Raw genomic sequence first — 12,155 nt, 5'->3', positions numbered from 1 at the left:
CGTACATATATACTAAAAGAAGCAAAAACAGAACACAAAAACCAACCTTACATCGTTTTGGTTTACTTCAGCTATTCGATACCCTACACAGTGGGCAATTTTGCTTAATAGTTCAATGGGTATACTTAGGACAAGTCCTTTTTGCTCTTCCTTGGAATGCCCTTTGAGCTAAAAAGGAATAAATTGTGGTTTAAATTCAAAGAAAGGGATCGAATTCAGATTTAATCCAATGCCATTTACTTTATTCACTAACTTCTTGCTAAAAGTGTGTAATCTCTTTATACACACACGTTTATAGAGTATAAAAAATGATTCATGCGCAACTAGAAAACTTGTTTGCTAACAACAACAACAACAACAACAACAACAGCAGCAACAACAAACAACAACAAAAGCAACCAACGAACCATCACGTTGCATCTGTGGATGAAAAATCTCTAAGAATCAAGTTTAAAAGTTTTTCTTCTTTTTGTTTTTTTTTGGTTTGTTACTTTTCCTACCCAATTATATTGAGAAATGTTTATTAGGGGCCACGCCCTATTTATTGAATTGCAAGCCTCCGTTTTTTTTTTCTTCTTGTACTGCGGTCGCTTAACTTTCCAATTGATAATTGGATTTGCGTTTTGCTGATTGGAAACCAAAAACCGAGAATCGAACCAAAAGAAACCAGCCCCTTACCTTATATGGATCGAAGGATGGCGATCGATCGATCGGCTTGATTGAACCCCGCACCAAATGAGCCCAGCTGATTCATTCCATTGGCCTCAATTAAACAGTTGGTCAAGGTTTGCATTAAGCGAACGTGCTTATCGCTATCAAAATTCTATAGAGTCGAATTTTTTTTCTATCAACTTAGACCTTATCAGTAATCAATTTCCATGTGTGTGTGTGTTTCGTAGACCTTTAACTGTAATAAAAGGTATTGAAATGGCGCCGTGTCGGCACTTATATGGCCATTAATTGCAATAACAACTAAAATACAAATTGAAAAAATTCACATGAGATAAGACTTTCAATGAATATGTGTTTATTTTTACAAATTATTATCAAGAAATCAGGAAATTTACTCTTTAAAGGGTAAGAGTGGGGTATTATTATAATAAATGCAATCTGTTAATGTTTATAGTTCTCTTTAAACATCGGGCCTAGGCTGAGCTCTGCTATAAACTTGCTCGGTAAAGTGTCTTTCTATATAAACAACTTTATTTAGTTATCGAATTTGGTATGTACATATATTTACTATTTACATTTGTTCAATGTGTCCCTTAGTAAAGCTTGCTTGTTGCTTTATATATTTTACATAAAAAAGGACAAAAATTATCCTAGATTTGTTATATATTTTCCGTTTCATCCTATCTTACTTGAACTAGGGTAAAATTACCCACAATTTTTGCCTTAATCCATAGAGAAACATATACAGAATATTTTATATTTATCCCTTCACAATGTTTTCAAAAAGTGAGTTTTAAAACGCTCCTTTATAGTAAGGATATTAGTAGATCTATTTATTCTCTTCCCTTTTCACAATCTATCAAGAACAAGCCAAAAAAAAACATTAATTTATATATAATGTTTAGATATCTCTGTATTGTTGTTGAGCTTCCAGCTTCTAAGTCTAAACCTCTTTCATTCCTTTTATTGTTTTAACTTTTCTAAAATCATAATCTTGTCTAAAAACATATGACTAACAGCTATTACCATCAACACGCGATTTTAAAAGTGGTTATAATATAATTTTAAACATTTTTTGTTTGCAATTTTTGTTATTAACCACATTTGGTGTGTCAAAACTTTTGGGAAATTATTGTTTAGATCTTACGAGGTTGGATCGATTACTTTTAACAAATGGTTCTTGTTTGTTGTTTGTTTTGCATCAGATTTTATTTAAAGCACGTGCGTTGGCTTAAGTATTGTTTTATTCACTTTAAGCCATGGCCACTTGAAGTGGTTTTTAATAAACATTTTGGCGCTTGCCACCCACGCACACAACGACACACACACACATGAAGAGAGACACCTGCCTACGTTTACTTGATATTGTGGTCATTTAACGTCAGCTACTTTGGCTATAAAATTTATGCCATAATACGATTTACTAGAATGTGGGCGTGGCGTCACCTCAATTTTTGAGACATATTTTCTTGGCATCGCGTGCACACACACTCGACTCGATATACATATGTTAATATGTGTGTGTGTGTGAGTGTGTGTTGGCGTGCTCTGGCCAATTGTTTGGTACACCTCAGGCCCTCACCCTCACTCCTCCGATTCTATCTCCAAGCGATTCATTGACCAGATTTCATGACTCTGCACAATATAATTGAAATAGTTGCTCATGTTTTTGTTATTGTGTTGCCATCGATGTTGGTTAGAAATAATGCGGCTTGGAAATTGTTGGCTACCATTTAGCCACACGAGTTGGCCATGAACCAGTGACGGTTTTTTTCCCCCCCCAATTCATTGTTTATAGTTTTTTTTTCTTTCCATTTTTGTACAAAATAAAAAAGGAAAAAAGTAAAAACTGGTGTCTAGCCATTACAAAGAAAAAGTGAAATAACAATAAAAGAAAAATTAAAAATTGTTGGTATTTAAACAAAAGTACATATTTGTATGGCAATTCAATGGAAATTTAATTTCAATTAACAGCGTCTATGAGACGAGAAACTTCAAAATGCATTCAATAGATGAAATTTGGCCACATGTAAAGCCAGTTTGATATAAAATAGTATATGTATATAAAGCAGGTCTCAAATAATTAGTTTAAATACAAGTTAATATTGTAACAATTTACTCGAAATACTTGTTCATTTTTATCAAATTTTTTAATCTATTTTTTGAATGAATTAAGAAAGAATAAATAAATTACTTTCATTTTGTGTTAAATATAGAATGTTCAAGAAATATATATATATTTGAGCTTAGAATAAAATGCACCGATCGGTTGTATATATTTTTATATTTTTTATCATGGCCGACGATAGACAACATCTTTAGGCCACAATCAATGCCAATGCATTCCTCAGCAAATTGCAAAACAAATGCCAAATGAACAAAATGTTTGTGCTGTGCAAACATCTCTCGAGAGGCAACAACAACAACAAGTTTCTCTTGATCAAAATAGAGGGAGATAAAACTTCTCGTAATAGAATTGAACAGAATGCAATTACGCAATTTCATTTTCACATAATTTCATTACACATTTATGCAGAAAAGCAAAGCGAAAAAGAAAATAAAATTAAGCGAGTTAATAGCAATTGAAAGTTACTATGGCATGGCTTTTAAATTCTTAAGTCAGTCAATCAATCAAACACTCTGTCAATCACTTACTCAAGAGTTCACTGACTTGCTCAGGCAGGGGAAAATATTGTTGACCTAAAAAACTGCAACTTGGAAAACTGTTTTTCTGTTTTTCTGCGCTATGGAACAATAAAGTCGTCTCGACAATGGACGACAGCGGCATCGGCATCTATAGCTTTGAAATGTGCTGTCATCACAATAATGAAAATAGTAATAATAATGAAAACGATCATAATGCTGATTATGCGAGACTACCACCACACACATGAGCAGCGCGAGGCAGTGGTCACTCTTGTCCAATGGACGACCAGTGACGGATTCTGCAAGAGCAAGCCAGAGAAATTATCTTTCAATAGAAACGAGTTATTTATTCGTATAAAGAGTAGGGAGGAAATGGGTATATTCAAAATGAGACGCATTCCATGCTTAATCGAATACAATGAATAGAGATATAGGAGCACAAAGTATTCGAAAAAATGTTGTATTTGCTTTGTACTCACTCGCATAATATTCACAACTACTTACTCAACTTACTTTACAAGTTAATTTTGCTTGTTTTATTTATTTAAACTTTAAATTTTAAAGATATTTGAATATATTCATTCGTATTTGTAAATGGCTTAGAATCGCCCAAAAACGTTTTACTAACTTTAGTTAAAATAACGATCAGATAAAAATGTATATAACCAAAAGCTAAATATAACTTAATTTAAATGCCCTTATGTTATAGCCCTTTATATATCTAAATCCGCTCGTGATTTGAACAAAATAGAAATGAACTATTTTTTTTATCAGATTAAATTTATGACAATTTTCATGCTTTTGGGCAGGTCAATTGGCGGCACTAAATTATAGTTTTTTTAGGCCAATCAACATTCTTCACGATCCCCAGATGAGCGAAACAGAGACTAACAAGGGGAACTTCAGGTATGCGAATCACCGATTTGGATGAATTTTGGATATGTTGTAGAATACCCCGTCATTTGAAGCTGTGTGAAATATTTCGGCGCACTATTCTATATTTTCCTAATAAATCGGCTTTAAAGTTATAGCTTTGGTGACTTATAAGTAAAACGCCGAGTGGTCTACAAGCAGCTCGACGGTGTAAGGGGTAGAGGTCCTGCCTTAAATCGACGGAACTCTGGTTCAACCCCCGCCCGAAGCTAGTTAGTTTTGGGTTTTCTTTTTTTTTTTTGCTTTTTCAATAATTATTTTTGTCTAATAGCGAAATAGGTCTTTTGATGATTTGTGATTGGATTCATTTTTTATGCCTTTACAAAAACATATATATAATATAGACGCAAAATAGACTAATTAACTTCTGCCTTCACATTTTTTGTTGTGATATAAATCATAAAAACATGATATCCGTATGTATATTTTCTCAAGACTATGAACATGTTTAAATAATGCTTTTGTGCAAAAACATACCAACTTTAAACCAATTTTAAGGAAACAAACGAAATAAAAATTTTGGAAAACCACTTTCTAATCTGAAGCGAACCATGCATACTTGAGCATTCCCTTCAATATCAGAGATGACAAGTGGAATTGCCCCGTCTTTGACGGGGATTTTACTTTAGTACAGTCTTCTTTTGATTAAATTTCTCGATTTTCTTCTATAAGCGTTAAGGAGTTTTGCATTCTCTTTATCATATTTTAAACTTACCTAAAAAATACAGTACATAATGGCGTGCGTATAGCTGGTATTACCTTAAGCGTACAAGTTAATAATAATAATTTGCATCTACAATAATTTCGACATACATAAAAAATGTTTCCAATTACAAATCATCAAAAGACCTATTTCGCTATTAGACAAAAATAATTATTGAAAAAGCAAAAAAAAAAAAAAAGAAAACCCAAAACTAACTAGCTTCGGGCGGGGGTTGAACCAGAGTTCCGTCGATTTAAGGCAGGACCTCTACCCCTTACACCGTCGAGCTGCTTGTAGACCACTCGGCGTTTTACTTATAAGTCACCAAAGCTATAACTTTAAAGCCGATTTATTAGGAAAATATAGAATAGTGCGCCGAAATATTTCACACAGCTTCAAATTATGGGGCATTCTACAACATATCCAAAATTCATCCAAATCGGTGATTCGCATACCTGAAGTTCCCCTTGTAAGAGGGAAAGAGAGATAGAGAGAGATAAAGAGAGACAGAAAGTTGGAGAGAAAAAATGTAATACGGCTTATTATTATTATTATTGTTATCTGTGGCACTTCCTTGATTCAATGTGTGTTGCATGCAACTCTTTGGATATACATTTTGTACATGTGTTACTCCACATGCCGCAATTGCATGAGGCAGAACCGAAAGTGGTAGGTACCAAGAGAGAGAAAGAGAGAGAGTGAGAGAGGGGCATTACTTGCCCCACATACAAATGTGTGAGTTGGATTTCTGTTGCTGCTGTTGGTGGGGGCCTTGCAGCGTTTTTCATTTCTCCTCTGGCCTGTTGGGCCTTCTTTTTTTTTTTGGCGTGTGCTCACTCAATTAGCGCCCAGAGGAGCGAAACAGCAACAGAAACAACAAGAAGAAGAAGCAAAAAGCTGAAATAAAAATTGCAATTGCAACAATCGCATCGGCCGAGGATTGTGCAAAAATATATCTCTCTTTCTGCTAACTAACTGCAACATGAAATTGTCGAATAACAATTGTTAAAGCTGTTTTTTTCTTCTTCTTCTTCTTTTGCTTCTGTTTGATATGTGTGAATAAGATTTGGTTTCATCCAAGTGGCTAACAAGCTGCCAGTACTGAGGGTGGGGTGGAGGAGAGAAAATCGTTTAAAAATATGCCTCAGGCCACACATTTCGGTGTGGTTGTTCAATGTTTGCAATGAAAATGCCAAACAAAACGAGCAAAAAAAAAACAAAAAAAATAGTTGTATAAATAAAATACAACACAACAAAAACAAAAAAAAAACAATGTACTATATAAATAACTTTTGGTTTTTCATTTGGTTGCACTTTAAATGGTTGCTGCTTGGTTAGCTTTTCTACTTTCGATTCACAACTTATTTATAACACAATCATGGCAAAAACTCACACACAGACTCACGAATTTCAAAATTATAGACGAATAGAAATTGTAATAGATAAATTTTTAGACCGATTCTTGTTACATTTAGTAATAACTTTGACATACTCAAGAGTTTTGAGTTGGAGATTGGGTTGTTCTTCATAAAGATCGTAGAACGAGATACAATTTGCTGTATACTTACTATCAAGTATATCAAGAATCACAGAAATGCTTGAAATTTAACTATCAAAACATACACTTCCATTCTTTAGATTGTAACATTCATTCAGATGACAAATTTGGCATTGATTGGAAATCTACTTTCGAGAGCAACATTTGTGATGCATTTTTTTATACTCTACAATAATTTTAAAAGTACAAAGGTTCTAAACAGATCTTGACTTAACCCAATTACAATTAATGACACCATGACACACCGCATAACCTTAGGTAATTGCTCAGATTTACGAAACAACTTTTATCTTGAGATAAGTATAATATATATGGCCTTAATTGCCTTATTAAAATACCATTTAACAATGCAGTCATCATTGGTATTAGTCATGACTATGAAATAGATGCAATTATTACTCATACGCCACGTACACCAAAATTACTCTAACGAAATTGAATTTTTTGAAAAATGTACACTCTTTATTCTAAATTTCGGAGAATTTGTATATAAATATGTTACGCACCTTACAATCCGTTACGATGTTAGAACTGCGAGCCAACAAATAACTTGATTGAGACATCTAATCCATTTTAGAGAGCCGAATAGCAACTTGTTTCTCGTGAAAGTGAAACATATGGGATCTAAAATGCCTTTGAAAGTGAAACTTTCTAACATTATTTCTAGCGTGTGTGTGTGTGTGCGTGTGTTTGTCCACTTGCTAAGTACTTGACAGACGTATGTGATGTTATTATGAAAGTAAATGGGCGGGGGATGTCAACAGTTTTGTATTTGTTTAACAAATAAACAAAGATTCCAATTTATTTCTCTCTCTCGCTCGTTCTCTCTCTTTGTCTCGGGTTTATTTGGTATTGCCTTATGGGAATCAATTTGCCATGCAAACTGCATCATGTTTATTAGATTCAATAAATATTTTTGGTAATACTACATCTCAACAAGGTGTTAACCTTGTTCGCTCTCTTGATGTTTTCAATGGCGAAAGCCCATTTTTGGTAGCTATTTCACTTTCCTGTCTATACAATTTTGGGATTTATCATGGTCAGCCTGGGGGGAGGAGGAGAAGGATGCGATACAGCAGCAGCAATTCATCATCACACCGAAACATCGTATTAGAGATTTGTCATGGCAGCTAGTAGACGAATAATTAAAGACTTTCACCTGCGCCAGCAAATGCAGATGCCCATTTTCATGGCCAAGCCAATGCACTTGAAATAGGCACATTGCCTTTTTGCAACAGAAAAACAGAAAAAAAACGAGAGACACATTTCTTAATAGCCGCTTTTCACGCACGGTCGTTGAGCCTCCTCGCCGCCCCATGAAGACATCAAAAAGCAACTCATCAAATCAAAGAGGAGTGGACAATGCGTGAAAATTACAATTTTCTTTGCACCATGGTCTGACCGTCCGTCGGACATTGTGACACTGTCGACCATGTATCCCCAGGGGCGGGTCGAAGTCGTACATCGTAAATCTGCATACTCACTGGCCAAGTCTCTAGGGTATATAAAGTGGACATTGAACTAAAAAGTAGTAACAAAAGTGACAAAATACTAAAAAATTCATCAAAATTAGATGGATTTTTGTTAACTTTGAAAGGCCATGAAGTTGTAATACCATTTATGAGGGGAAAGTCAGTTAAACTTTAAATTCTTCCTGTACTTGCCATGATTTTTTGCTCTAAAGACTGTTCTGTTTATATCATTTCAACCTCTATGACGTCATATGCTTAAATTTTTATATTATTAACTTATATACATTTACGGTTTCGAGCTAAAATTAAGAAGCTTAACCTTTTTTATCACATCATAAACTAAATAAACAAGACACGTACAAAAAGTAAATGCAACTTAGTTTCCAAAAACAAAAGATAGATAATAACAAGAGACAGAGAACACGAATGATTTCATCTCATCTAATTTGACTACACTCTACACTCTTATATATATATATCTAGAGATAAACTTGTATATGTTGGTTGCCATGGCATTGCAACTTTAACCTTAGTTGGTAATTTATGTTTGCTATGCAGAGAGTCACTTGTTGCTGCAGTGTGGTTGATGTTGTTGTTGTTGCTGTTGTTGTTGCTGTTGTTGTTGCTGTTAGTTAATCATCTCTCTTATATCATTTGACCTCGACAAGAGTTCGAAACCGTCTCCTGCATAATCATACGATCCGTTCATTTTGTTTCTTGTTTTTCATTTTTTTTTTTTCTATCATAATTAACATCTACACAAATAAATGCAATTAGCAGTCACTGCCATTGTTGTTGTTGTTGTTGTTGCTGCTGGTTGGTTCGGCTTAATTGCACTTTCATTGGCATCAGCAGAGTTCATTGTCATTGCAACCAAATAATAATGCTGCGGGATGTTGGGGCCTCCGTGTTAAACTTGATGTTTCTAGCCTACGTTTAAGTATCTAAAAGATACATATACATAGACACACAAACACACACACATAACAAGAACAAGCCAATATAAACAGAAAACTTGGTGCATGGGTCGCACATTTTGTTTAAAAATAACATGAAAATAAGATGAAATCTATCCTGCATATGCCTTTTTGGGCCCACTCGATGCTCTGCACACAGCTGGCTGGCCCCATGGACTCTCAAAACGGGGACGGCTGTTCGCTTCTACAACAACAACAACAACAACAAAAGGCCAAAATGTGTAAACATTGGACCTGGATCCGTTCACTTCCAATACAACATTCATCCTCATTATTAACACCAAGACAGGAAACTATTTCTGTAAAGAGCTCAAACTTAAACTGAATTTCAAACAAATGAGAAAATCAATAAAAGACTTTTGGCTAAAGATTTGTGAGTGGAAAATGCGCAAAATCCAGCTAATAAATAGAGAAATATGAAAGTCTCAGGTAAACTTCCCGCTTACAGCTTAAATATGAAAGAGAATTGAACTTTGTTCTTCTTATATTTCTAACAGCAGCTCTAGATATATCAGAATTTAATTTATTAATTTATTGATTTTAAAGGCAATCCAAACTTTAACAATAATAATTTATTCTAACTTTGAAATGTGAACTAACAATTACAGTCTATAGTTTGGCTTATTAGAATTTACTTTCCATTAGTTTAAATATCTTTTTAAATTAGCATAATAGACAAATTTGTATACATAATTTTGATTCAATTTTTCTCTTCGTCTTTCTTTTGAATTCTGTTTTTTGTTTGTTTCTTCTGAGTTTTGCTCATGTATTACATAATCTCTTTTGCGACATAAATCAAAGTCTTCAACCAGACAAAACATAGAGAAATTTGCATAAAAAGCCAAATAACTATCTAAAATTGTTGATTTGTTTAACTTAATATCTTATACTGTGTGTGTGTGTGTGTAAATACAACAAAAACATTTGATTTCTTATTTCCGCTTATCTCTTTTCGTTGTTGTTTTGGGGTGTGGCATTAAAGAATTGTGTTTTTTTTGGGTATTTGCCGCTGCCAGCACTTGACCCATTCGCCTGGCAATCTGTGGCAACAAACAGAGCTCAAAAGTCTCTACTTATAGAAAGAGAGAGGGAGAAAAAAAAGTTGCAAGTGAAAGCGCCAACTTTATTTCGGAAAATAAAATTTCCTTAAGGCAAGTAAAGAAAAAGGAGAAACAAAAAATAAAACTTGCCGCCTGCAATCATATTTCACCTCTGCAACATTTTTCTGTTGCACTTGCTGTGGTTTCTGACTGTTGTTGTTGTTGTTGTTACTTTGGCTATAAAAATAACTGAACACTTGCCATTGCACACTTGGCCAAGTTTGGCAACTTGACGGCTGCAACCGGCAGCAACAAAAAACCAGTTGTTGCCGTTGCCGTTGCCATTGCTGCCGCCGTTGCCGTTGTTGCTGTTAGCCAAAACTTTTGCCTGCCTAGTATTTCTAACTATTTTCGTCATTTGTTGTAGTTGTTGTTGTTGCTATTGCTGTTGTCAGTCTCTCCCCATGGCAACATTTAATTTCATTCATTGCAGCTCAAACGGCAGCCAAACCTGCCAAAAAAGAAAAAGACCCACAGACAAAGAGACACAAAACATTTTGTGTGAATCTAGCTAAATACAACGACTTTTTAATACTCTACCTTTCTAAAAAAAAGAAGAAACTCTAATAAACTTTTAAGTATTAAAGGGTTAAGACTTTAAAAACTTGAATTTGTGAATAAAAACTCTCCTTATTGAATATAAGAACTTTTAACTTTACTTAATGTCTTGAATAATCAAATGTTAAGTTCCTATGTCAAATGTCCTAAATCAAATGTATTTGATTTCCCTGAACTGCATTATTTCCAATTCAAAAAATAACTTGGCTAAGAGTATTACTGGATTCGTTATATGATGAATGATGAAAATTAATTTCAATCTATTATGTTTTGAGCCACGTGATTTTGCGGCATAGTTTGCCCCTCGTTTTGTTTGTGTTTTGTTGTTGTTGTTGTTGTTGTTGTAGATGGGCTTACAACAATCACAGCAACAACAACAACAACGTGTTTTATTCAACGCCATTCGTCTGAGAGAAGTCGTCTTTCAGTTGAGTTAAGTTTAATGCCATTTTCGTGCCATTTCTAGTTGCAAGTTGAAAAAATTACTCCAAACTCTATATACGAGAATAATATTGTTTTCTATTTTACTGCCATTTAAAATATTTTGTATAATGTTGGTAGCTGTTTTCCTTCTTTTTTTTTGTGATTTATTCGTGATTGCCCCGAATTCCCTTCCATATGTGTTTTTGTTTTCATCGAAGGTTATTTAACTTCAGTTTTAGATATAAATACATTCATATTAAATTTTGGGTTATAAAAATTCCACAAAACCACTAAAAACAGATTTAGAAAATAGAAATGAAATGTTTGAAGATGGATATTCAAAAATTTTTACATTTTATGTATTTATTTATCACAATTAAAACAACTTTTGGTAATAAAATTAACTAATCTTGATGTTTGATTATATATAAATAAAAGTTTACGTAGAAGACAATGAAAATAGAACCTAAAAAGGATATTTGGCAACGAATTTTAGGTCTATAAATTCTAAAGAAAGTGCTAATAGGTCAAAATTGTTTGTTGGAATAAAAATTACAACATTTTGCCTTACCCCGTTGCCCAAAATAAAATAGTGAATTAAACAACTGCTGCAATTTTTTGATATATCGTAAAAAAATCCTCAAAAATTATTATATAAACAGAATTGGCTAGTCTGCTAAAATGTTAAATGTCTGATATTTTGGTTATACCCACACCCCAGGTAATTTGTTTTTTTTTTTTTTTTTTTTTTTTTTTTCAATTTTTGCAGAGAAACGACAATAATAAATTGCTGTTTGGTCCAACCCACATGATAATATATTATATTGTATCTGCAAATATCTTTAATTGGCCTCAACATTGAAATGTCGCCTGGCCTTTGGGTTAAGCATAATTTTTCAACTAGAAATTAATCAACCTTTATTCGCTTTAATTTATTCATATGTATAAATTTGTATTCTTATTTGTTTATTCTTTACAGTTAATGCTGCATATATGACAGACCCACACAAAATTGTCAGCGATTGAGACTGAAGTAAGTAGAGCTTAACAACAAATATATGCAAATTGTTATTAAATTTTCTATGAGCACAAAAAAAAAAATATGTAAAGAAA

At 33.5% G+C, this 12,155-nt stretch overlaps 1 protein-coding gene across 3 annotated transcripts in view; it reads left to right on the top strand.

Annotated features, from left to right (window-relative positions):
• The window catches only part of LOC6647152 (F-actin-monooxygenase Mical), a 49,072-nt gene that overhangs the window by 9,677 nt on the left and 27,240 nt on the right, over positions 1-12,155 (top strand). For all 3 annotated transcript variants that reach the window (XM_023178861.2, XM_047013591.1, XM_047013592.1), the window contains one exon: positions 12,022-12,075. The gene's annotated coding sequence lies outside the window, so the exon portion shown is untranslated. The remainder of the gene's footprint in view (positions 1-12,021; positions 12,076-12,155) is intronic.

Source organism: Drosophila willistoni, chromosome 3R, assembly GCF_018902025.1.
Source record: "Drosophila willistoni isolate 14030-0811.24 chromosome 3R, UCI_dwil_1.1, whole genome shotgun sequence".
In the NCBI taxonomy this organism is placed as follows: domain Eukaryota; kingdom Metazoa; phylum Arthropoda; class Insecta; order Diptera; family Drosophilidae; genus Drosophila; species Drosophila willistoni.
The sequence above is the reverse complement of the archived record's forward strand: the minus strand, read 5'-3'. Positions and strand labels throughout refer to the sequence as shown.